The following is an 11,171-nucleotide window of genomic DNA, read 5'->3' as shown; positions in this document are numbered from 1 at the left end:
TGGTGGAGTTTTTGCTTGTTGTTCAAGAGAGAACAGAGGGGTGAGGAGAGAGAGGAGACCGGGAAGAAGAAGAAGCGTGGGGAGGAGCTGGCTCACCGGCAGGGTCCTGCTGCAGATCGCTGCCCGGAGGTGGCTCGACCCACTCGGGTTCGAGTTTGTGGGAGACGGCGCCTAGAAGCTGCCTGCTACATGGACGAGGATGAAAGGAGGGGCTCGGGTGCGGTGGGATCTAGGAGGAGGGCCTTCACTGAAATGGGGAAAGGGAGGGGTCTGAGCTGCGGGAGAGGGCGTCCGGGACCTGCCTGCTTCGTGGATTCAGGCACTGTGGGATCTGGGAGGAGAGGGAGGCTTCACTAAAGATGGGGAAATTTTGATCTAATCCAGCCTGCTATGAACAGTGGGCACACGTGTCCACTACTACCGATCCAGCCTGCTGTGAACAGTGGGCACACGCGTCCACTACTATGTCCCACGCACCGCTCCCTCATCTTTCTTCTGGTCCAGTCCTTTGTTTCCATCGATCCCCATCCACACACGCGACCTTATCTCTCCTCCATAGCACCCGTACACACCATATGTGACACACAAGTTTTCTTTTCAAAAGGAAAAGTGCCCCGGAAGCTACATTAGATTATGACGGTGGTGATACAAGTTACATAGAGGTCTTAAAAAAAACACAGTACGTCACTCACATTTTACTAGAAGGACTCTTAACATAAAAGAGGGAAAATAATTCAGATCCTGCACTACCAGTCTTGGACTGAAGCTCCAGAAACACTGACGACGCCGGTGTTGCGAGGAGCACCACACCGCGGGCCTGCGATGCTGCAATGGTGTCTTAAAAAGCTATGACGGGGGATTTCCCAAGGCCAGCGGCGGGCAAGACGAGCCGACTGCTGTGATGGGATATTGAAATGTGGTCAACGACGAGCTGGCTGAAGCAATGGGGGATGCAGCAGCGGTGACCGGCGGTGGTGGCTGACGGCGAGCCGGCTGCAGTGACAAGGCGCGTGGGGATAGATAAGGAACGACAGGTGCATGAGGTGGATAGCTATGTGAAGGGGAAAACTGCATTGACTCGATTAACAGCTACAGGAAGATAGATCAGACATTTGCAAACAAGCTTTTCTTTTTTCCCTCCCTATATCTAAATGGCGTCTAAGAGATATCATGGTGGTGTGAATCTATAATACCTAAATAGTTCACCCCCACTATGTGATTTCTCTACACATGCAAGCTATCCACGTCAGCAGGCTATCCACGTCAGCAATTCACTTTCGCACATCAATTCTGCTCCGTAAAGGAAGAAATCAACAAATTGTGTGATTTAATTTTTCTTTTGTGCTCCAAACGAACAGAGCGGCCGCAAAACAGAGCTATTCTCTTCCTCTTCCGTAACCGAGAGACGATCCAATCTAGCAGTTTCCCTCTTCCATGGCGAAACGCCTCCCTATCCATAAAAACGCCCCACCAGCCGCATCTGGTCACCGCATGCATCCTTATCCTCCATCCCTCCATCCCGATCTGTCCCGTCTTTCTCTGCTCAAGCCATCGATTGCCTCACGGTGCACCACGCCTCTGCCCTCATCTCCTTCTGTTGCGCCTTGCTGTTACGTTGGTTACCCACGACCAACCGACGCGCCGAGCCGTCGACTTGCCATTGCGGAGAAGCTGCGTCCTGGCCTTCTGCCCTGCGCGATTCAAATCCTGGGAGAGCGGCCCCGCCCTGCCTAGAGAGGTCGCCGGTGGTGCTATCTTCTCGCATTGCCGGCGTGGAAGGTGGGAGTGGTCAGATTTGGACTTCTCTTTTTGCGATTAAGCAGGTGAACATTCCATCCTGTTTCCGTGAGTGAGTTTAACAAATTGATGTCCTTGCTGATTGTTTGGTAGTAATAATCAACAAACAGCAGATTGGTACATGTTCCTTACATACTGGCAGGGGTATCATCTCGGCTGCGTAGGCATTTGTCTGATTTGAGTATTATGCATGAGCACATATTCATTGTTCAAGTATTACATTCATAATAAGTAATTTGTTCCTGTTGAATAGTTCTATGTGCCACCATCTGCAAGTAGGCTCTCTCAATCTATTTTTTTATTAAATATCTTCCTGGATGTATACAGAAGGCATAATAAGTTATCTTGCTGCTTTCTGAAAGCGTACTGAAGACCATCTTCTTTCCTGCTTGGTCACTGTCATCTTTCATTCTTCAGGTGGACTGATTATAAGCATTACGTCCTACGTGGTGGTGCAGTCCAACTCTGAACGTCTTTTTTTACTTTTTATTTTCTTACTGAAGGTTAATTCCCACACACGCTACAATCTGAAGGTATATGCAAATTTTATATTTCTGAGTTAATGTACATGTTTTACTACATATCATGTTGGCTCGCTTCCTTTTTAATTGAAATTCCACAATAGTTCCTCTATACTTCCATCTATGCAAGTGTTCCATAGGAGATCACACTAAAGAGTTTCTTTTGTTTGGTTGATGGCAGATCACCAAAACTGAATATTCTGGAGTTGATATATTTTCTTACTGAAGACATTCCACAAAGGTAAAGAGCATATACTATGGATGCATAAATAGAATATTCTGGAGTTTCTTTTGCTTGGTCGATGGCAGATGACCAAAACTGAATAGTGTTCTAGAAATTATGAACTTTTTTACAGGGATAAAAATTATGAACACTATAGTCTCTTAAGACAAGGATTTAGCTTTGTTGACTATTCACGTGCTAATTTTGCCCATTTTATTTGATTATCCACAGGTGTCACAAGCTTCTCAAATTATGACAAAGATGCGAGTTTGTAATGACTATCTCGCCATGTAGGTACACCCTAGATCCCAAAATAATCAATTAAGGTGTATATATTGTCCTAATATTTCATCGACCCTGTTACTGAACCATTAGGGAGGTAAATAGTATTATCCACCGGATGCAACTCATGTTCTTCCTTTTCTTTTTTAGGAACACATTTGGCAATATCTTACTATATATTGTGTATTGCTCGAGATTTCCAATGCAATTACTTTGTAAAAGTGCAGAAGTTTGCTTTGAGGGCATGCCATCCATAATCTTCTTTGTCGCTCACCATGTCTTCTTATATTACTTAATGCTAATGCGAAATAAATGTATCTCCTCTGAACAACATAAGTATCTTATTTACAGGTTGCCTTTGTCTTGATTTTCAGTTTCCTTTCAGCTATCTTTATGTATTAAATATTCAACGTTACTTCAACATGTATGTATATTTGGCGTTACTTCAACATGCACGCATACTGCTACGGACTCTCCTCAGTGTTACCTACTATGAGGAAAATGGATAAAGGTAAACCTATACCACACCTATATACTCCCTCCATTCCTAAATATTTGTCTTTCTAAAGATTTCAACAAGTGACTACATACGGAGCAAAATGAGTGAATCATACACTCTAAAATATGTCTATATACATCCGTATGTGATAGTCCATTTGAAATATCTAGAAAGACAAGTATTTAGGAACGGAGGGAGTACATGGTATCTAACTGATTTAGCTTGGCACCGCCATTCGATGCCATTTTTTGTAAAGGTAATGCACCGATCAGTGGGTTAGTTTCTTAATTTGTCTGCAGAATTATTTTATCCAATCCATAATTAGTCACAGGAGGGAGCTTTCAGATAAAACATGTAAGATACAACTAAACAGTATAGACATTTAAAAGGTGAAGCATTATGAGTCTATCAGACTAGTGACATTTGCTTACTTCATGTTGTAGGATGGATCAAAGTAAATGTACTTGGAAGTTCTGATGGAAATTACACATAGTCAAGACCTGGGTTATAGCTTTGTGGTGATGTTTTAGCTGTATCTTTGAAGTTTTTTCCCTTGTAGCCTATATATTGGAGCTGTAAATCAGTTGGTTCCACATGTAAATGACCATATAATCATTTGTTCTGATTAGATCTTACTTACCCGTGTACCATTATAGTCATGCATCGTTCTTAAGTATTGTTGCCAAATAACAATAATGTATTAATTATTTTCTCTTCTTCTTTTCAACAGATTCTCATCCTTTTAGGAGTCAATTTTAAGAGTAAATCACTAATTTTAGACAACATTTCCCGCAGCAACGCGCGGGGTATCATCTAGTTGTAATTAAAATGGGATTATAGGTTGTGCATAATCATATATTGGTAACGCACTTGGGATTAACACGCACTAGCATATTGAATTACTCCTAGCCTAATAATAAATAACGGACCTACGAAGTAATAACATTAAGTGATGACCTGTGCGGAACCTAGAACCAAAGTGTTGATCCACATACAACTCTCACTAAGTTCGAATGCACATTAACTTTTATTACCGTTTATCCGCAAAAAAACTTTTATCACCGTTGCAACTACGGGCCTATTTGGCACCATTGATTTTGATCAATACAATGGCACGGTGCAGCTTTTGACAGAATTTTTATCCCGTTGCAATGCACGGGCCATTTTCCTAGTCTTTATCTTTACCTACTAATAAATCACCTATTGCGAATCAACCTGTGGTTGAGTTGGTTAGGTGGACAGTGGTATCCCCAACCCACCAGGGTTCAAATCCTGGTGCTTGCATTATTCCTGGATTTATTCCTGGATTTATTTCAGGATTTCCGGTGATGCGCTTTCAGTGGGAGGAGACGTTCCCGTCGACGACGAGGCGCCTACGCTGACTTCATAAATCTCAAGATGATATGCCGGCTCAGTCTCTCGGAGGTGCTCATAGGGGTAGGGTGTGCGTGTATGCGTTTATAGGGATGAGTGTATGCGCGTGTATATGAGCGCTTGTGTCTGTACTGATGCTCAAGAAAAATCACCTATTGCTTCTGGTGGTACGTCATTTAATTTACCCCATAAGTTGACAAAATTTGCCCACGAATGCCACCCGTAAGCTAAAAAACGATTCTCCAAATTCGCCGCCGCGCTCAGTTATTTAAAACAATGATGCTGGACATATCTCTTATGCATGGGACAGCGCAGTGGCTAAAGCCTCTCTATTCTACCTTGGACAGCAGAGTTCGATCCCTAGGTGCCGCATATTTCCCCAATCTTTTTTGTCAGGCACCTCCCCTACCCACCCAGTGCGCGTTAATTGGGCCGGCCCGCAGGGCCTGACGCGTCCATTTTTTTTTTGCATTTCGTCTTCTGCTTTTTTTTCCTCATTTTTTTGTTTTTTCCTTCTTTAGATTAATTTGAGATTTCCAAAATTCAAAAGATTGCGAATTTTTAAAAACATGTTCGAGAAATCATAAAATGTTTGTGATTTCAAAAATGTGTGGGAAATCATAAAATTGTTGCAGTTTCAAAAATATAATAGATTTTTCAAAAGTGTTCGCAAATTATTAAAAAAAGCACAATTTGGAAAACAAATGTCGGGAAATAAAACCATGTATATGATTTTTGAAAAAATAATCATGTATTCAAAACAAATTCGTGAATCTGACAAAAATGTCCATGAGATTTTAGAAAATATTAAAAAAACTAAAAAAAATGCAAGTTTGTGGTCGATGAGATTTGTTTTTAAAGTGTGTCGTGCAGTGGCAAGCTCATTGCCAACATGGCGAGTCACTGTGTCAAAATAGAGGACGCAAAAAAAGCGGACGCTCATATGTCAAGGTATTTTTTTTAAACACTGATATGTCAAGGTATTGAGTCATACTTATTTGGCTAGAGTGTAACTTTTTATCCCCAGGTTCTGCCGATTTTCCCCCTCTTTTTGTGATGCACCTCTCCTCCCCCAGTGCGCGTTCATGGGCCGGCCCGCAGGGCGTGACTCCCCTATTTTTTTCATTTCATCTTTTGTCTTTTCTTTTCTTTTCTCATTTCTTTTTTTCTTCTTTAAATTAATTTGAGATTTTCAAATTTCAAAACATTGCGAGTTTTGAAAATCATGTTTGAGAAATCATAAAATGTTTGTGAATTCAAAAAAATGTGTGGGAAATCATAATTTTTTTTGCAGTTTTAAAAAATATTAGTGATTTTAATGTCAAGAGAGATCGGGATAGACCGAATTTAACATGGGAGGAATCCGGTAAGAGAGACCTGAAGGATTGGAGTATCACCAAAGAACTAGCTATGGACAGAGGTGTGTGAAAGCTTGCTATCCATGTGCCAGAGCCATGAGTTGGTCGCGAGATTTTATGGGTTTCACCTCTAGCCTATTGTTGTTATTGTCTAAAAAATATTAGTAATTTTATAATTGTTCGCAAACTATAAAACATGTTCGCAACATGGCGAGTCACTGTGTTAAAATAGATGATGCTCGTATGTCAGGGTATTGATTCAAACTTATTTGATAGCGTGTAAATTTTTTCTCTCCCATTGCAACGCACGGGCATGTTTGCTAGTATATATATATATATATATATATATATATATATATATATATATATATATATATATATATATAATAACAAAAGGACGGAGTGTTTCTGGTCGTCCGTCATGTCTTTTTGCAGAAAAGCCCCTATGTTTCTTTAGTATTCAACCCGCAATCCTACTTAAGCAGATTATAAAAACGTTTCGTTTTTGCAGGAAACACCCTGTAGTTTGGTACATTCACCGTGCAGTGGAATTGAGGAGACGTGCTCCCCTCGATCTGAACAGTATGGCGCTGCCACCGGCCGCCGGTCTTCTTCTCCGGCCATCGATCACCCTGTTTTCCTTCCCCCCTTTCCACATCTGCTACTAATCTTCTCCGACGCCACCCGCAACCTTCTCAATCTCCACCCTCTTGCTCCAGTGCCATGCTTCTCTGATATAGATGGCATCGATTCCGTCAATCCAAAATCCGTCGTCGTCGTGCCGAGGCATGGTCGGGCGTCGACGCAGAGGAAGAGAAGAACCCAGCCGGGATATGGGTGGAGGACGCGTCGACGCTCTCCCGCAAACAACGACCACACGAGCCTGCCCCTGGATCTCTCCGCGTCTCTTAGACCATGAGCCCGAGCCAGAGCCCCCAGAGCCAACCTCATCTTCTTTAGACAATAGGGGATGTCTTCCCTCCCGGTGCCTGTAGGAAACCCCGGCTCGGCACCGTCAGGATCTGGCCGACATGGGCTCGCAGCGTCGGATCCATCGATCCCGAATCTCGCCACTGCAGGACACAAGGAAGAGATAATCAGTTTTGTGTGTGCTATTGCTGCTTATGGAGAACATAGAACAGAGATTTTTGGCCCAGCCCCCGCTGCCTCGCTGATTCCACCTTGCCTCGGGTCACCTAACATTTGGCGTCCTTCGCCCAATCGACGATTTCTGTGGCTAAAACACCCAGCGCGGCGTCTCCTGGTGTGGACCGGGTGGAGATGTGAGGTCGCCAAGGAAAGATCAGGGGAGGGAGGAGCTACCCGTGCATCCACACCAGATCAGGCAGTCGACGCGCGCATCTATGCCCGATCCGGGCGCCACGGTCAAGGCTGGATGGGGGAGAATGCAGCGGTTGCTTGGCTGTGGCGGAGGGGAAGGGAGTACGGGCTGGTGTGGTTGTGGAGTAATAGGAGGTCGAATCACGAGCAGACGAGGTATACGGAGCACGGGGCGACAACTTCGTCGTCTCGTGTTGGTGCAGCTAGAGCTCGGGTGGCCATCATGGCTGGGAGTGGAGCACGACCGGGTGTTGGTAGGAGGGAGCTGAGGAAGAGTAGGAGCAGAGCTGGGTGTTGAGGTAGCAGAAGGGGGAAGATGGAGGCGGACTGAGTGATGTGGAGGAATAGCGATGTGTCGACAAGAGAAGGGGCATCTTCTGGGCGGTGAGATGAGGAATTTCTGGGAATCAGTGCTGTTGCTACTGCTTGTTTTATGAACTGTACTAGATGTTGTGCTGCTGAAGGGCACCTCCCTAGTCATCCAGTCTGCCTCCTCATCCTCGCCGCTGCCGGCGGCGGCCTCCAGCCAGCCAGCCGGTGGCGGCGGGACCTACACAAAGTTTTAAATAGCGCGCTAAGCATCTTAGCGGCGGACCTCTTCCAAATGCTATAGCATGCTATAGCGGAGCTATAGCACGCTATTTAAAATGTTTGTTTATTTGTTTGGATCAAAGTCTTTTAGCGCAAGACTTTTTGTAAACGCTATAGCGTGCTATAGCGGAGCTATAGCGGGCTATTTAAAATAGTGGACCTACAGGCCATCTCCTCCTCTACTCTTTCTCTGCTCCCTTGTGATCGATCTCAGCGATGAGCACTACTGCAGTCTTCCGTAACAAGGTTCTGATGGATCTTGGGGTGGCTTTGACGAGATGCGTTCACTGCCTTGGCTCCCAGCAATAAGGTCTACACTCATGGTCACTGCCCACGCAATTATGCCCGGATGCCACGCCATGAGGTCCGTGCTAATGGTGGTTGATCTCGTGGCGGCGGCCGACTCTTGCGCGGCAGCTAGGCACGTGTATGCACATTGCGCCGCTGGCATGTTCTGCTCCTCGCGCCGAAGTGGCCTTGGCCAATTATGCACGGTCTGGATCTTCGGCCTACAACGTCGGCCTCGGCCTCGCTGGGGTTGAGATGCTACCGGAAGGTCTTCACGAGGGTTCCTTCCTTCAGATCTGGTGGTTGAGTTTGGTGGTGAGATGCAAACTAAGGACATCAGCTTGACGCAGAGGGATGGTTGTGCAGCGGCGGCGGTCCACATCGCATGTAGCTGCTTGGATTGCGGAAAAGTGGTGGCGACAACACATGTGTGGCATTCATGGTGGTGCTATTTGAGCATCCGGTCTCGAGCTCCGAGGTGAAAACCTAGGTCCAACCTGAGTTGGTTATACCGGGCAATGGTGATGTTTTTACGTCGTTACCTTGTTGAAGGCATTGCTCAGATATGCTTGGACTGGTTCTTCAGGATGAAAATCTAGATTCTGGCCTTGAATGGTTGGATCCAGCGACGGTGGCGCTTAAGCGTCACTCCCTTCCTGAAGGCGTTGTTGTTGAAGAACCTCATCGTCCGTGTGGTATCATGAGGTAGTTGGTGCGAATATGATCATTTGTTGTAGTTTGCTGATTCACGGATCCGATCACTTTCTCTTTTCCTTTTCTTTGCCTATGCATAGCTTTGGTCTTGTATGACTTTGCTATTTGCTGGCATGTTTTTGGTGTGTGTGTAGTGTTGGCTGTGTGCATCCTAGCTATGCAGAGGTCGGATGTGTACTCATTGTGTTTGTATCCTCTTAATGTTTCATTTTGAGTCAATAAAATCCATCCTTTATCGAAAAGATGTTGTGCTGCATTGACTAGAAGCAGCTAGATGTTGCTCTGTGTGCTACCATTATTATAAAGAAATTATTCGGGTGAGCTCGGATAATGATTCCTTAGCTGTTGTTTGTCTTACTGACATAGTTTAATACTAGAGGCTAACGCGTGCTTCGTCGCGCCATTCTTCACTTGTGGGATTAATTCTTTTATATCTAGTAGAGTGTCATGGTCGGCTGTTTTGTTTGGATTTTATCAATGTTGTCTTGTGTTTTAATTACATTATGAAGGTGTTTTTTCATTTGTATGTCGTGTCGGGTTTTTGTTGAAGACAATATTTCCTAGAGGAGAATGAAGTTTTTTGGTGTGTCGTTGTGGTGTCTTTACACGTGTCGGTCTCGGTGCCAGTTGGCGGTGGTCGTTTGAGCCTCTCGAGAGGTCCTATCCACGTTAAAATCATGGAATTGTTGCTATAATACTCACATGGATCGGCTCACAAGCTCTCGCTCGCTTGTTTGACTCCCTATTCCTCTTAGTCGGTTAGCTTTTTTCTGCTCGCCCCACTGCTCGCTCAGAAAAATGGACTATTTTTTAAATATAAATATGTTAGCTTAATTAAAATATGTTCAAGGATTTTTCAAAATATATGTGAATTTTACAAAACCATGAATTGTAGAAAATATTTATGAGTTTAAAATATATTCATGGATTAAAAAACATTTGCAAATTAAACAAGTTTCAAATTTAAAAAATGTTCGCAAACTTTAAAAATATCCGTGAACTTCAAAATACTCATGAATGTAATAAATACTAATGAAGCTAAAGATATAAATTATTATTATTATTATTTCTTTTTAATGTTCGTAAAATTTAATAAGCGCTCATAATTAAAACATGTAAGAAAATAAAGTGAGAAGGGGAAATAAAACTAAGCAAAAGACAACCTTACATGCAGATCCCACAACGACCCCACAAACCCCAAAGCACCAGAGCGCTTCAAATCGTGGGAGCTTAGTATCTTTATAGATGCATGCTGAATGTTATCACAAATAAATTATTATTATATATAGTAATTAAAATATATGTGAGTGAAATATTGAAAAAATATTTATTACTTAAAGGAGAAGATATTTCGCTCTCACCGGGATAAAATGAAAGTGCGGAGTTGAAATAGGTCATGACAAACGTTACTAGGGCACGTCCAAATTTCATGGTCCAAAAAGAAATACTCACTGTAACCTTATTTCTGGGATTGCAAAAATTAGAAAAAAGTGTTGCATAATGACACATGGTGCAGGTTGTATTTAATTTTTCATCCGGTGCAACGCATGGGCATTTGTGCTAGTAGTGGATAAAACAAATAGACGCTGACTTGCAATGGCATGGTTTAATGGCAGTTGTGTGTGCTTTGGCTGAGAGCATCATTTTGGGATTGAACATGTTCGGAGGCATGCAGTCAGGTGGACACATCGACCATGGTGATGAAGGCAATAAGGACGATTAGCAACAACACGGATGAGGCGCTATGTTCAAATAGATAACATGGACATGTGGAAGGGTTTTGAAACGTGTTTATTGTATTAGGAGCATGCAAGCTTTTTCTTCCGTTGCAATGCACATACATGTTTATTATAGCTAAAAATGTGTCCTCATAAGGTTTCTCTCCTATGTATATAGATTCCACTAAAGGCTATCTTAGCACAGGTCACACACTGGCTATGATATAGACTGCATACATGGATAGATTACACAAGGCACGAGTGATTCTATTTCAGGGCCAAATATAGATTGCATACATGTATAAATGAATTATGAAACCGATATAACATGTGAAACACGTGACCTAGAAAACAAGATAAAGCAGCACATGTAGGAACCGGTGACAAGCTCCTCATAAATATTCTAAATCTTTTATTATGAATAACTAATTATAAACTAGAAAGTTTTACCAAGATATTTATAAG

The 11,171-nt window shown here is 43.2% G+C and overlaps 1 long non-coding RNA gene across 1 annotated transcript; it reads left to right on the top strand.

Moving 5' to 3' along the window:
• The first annotated feature begins 1,355 nt into the window (after nucleotides 1-1,355).
• LOC123160461 (uncharacterized) lies at nucleotides 1,356-3,963 on the top strand. Its single transcript, XR_006480227.1, has 3 exons — nucleotides 1,356-1,823; nucleotides 2,215-2,559; nucleotides 2,773-3,963. It is a non-coding gene; the product is annotated as an uncharacterized lncRNA (long non-coding RNA).
• Nucleotides 3,964-11,171: the final 7,208 nt, after the last annotated feature.

This window comes from Triticum aestivum, chromosome 7B, assembly GCF_018294505.1.
Source record: "Triticum aestivum cultivar Chinese Spring chromosome 7B, IWGSC CS RefSeq v2.1, whole genome shotgun sequence".
Lineage (NCBI taxonomy): Eukaryota > Viridiplantae > Streptophyta > Magnoliopsida > Poales > Poaceae > Triticum > Triticum aestivum.
This window is presented reverse-complemented; position numbering and strand designations above follow the sequence as displayed.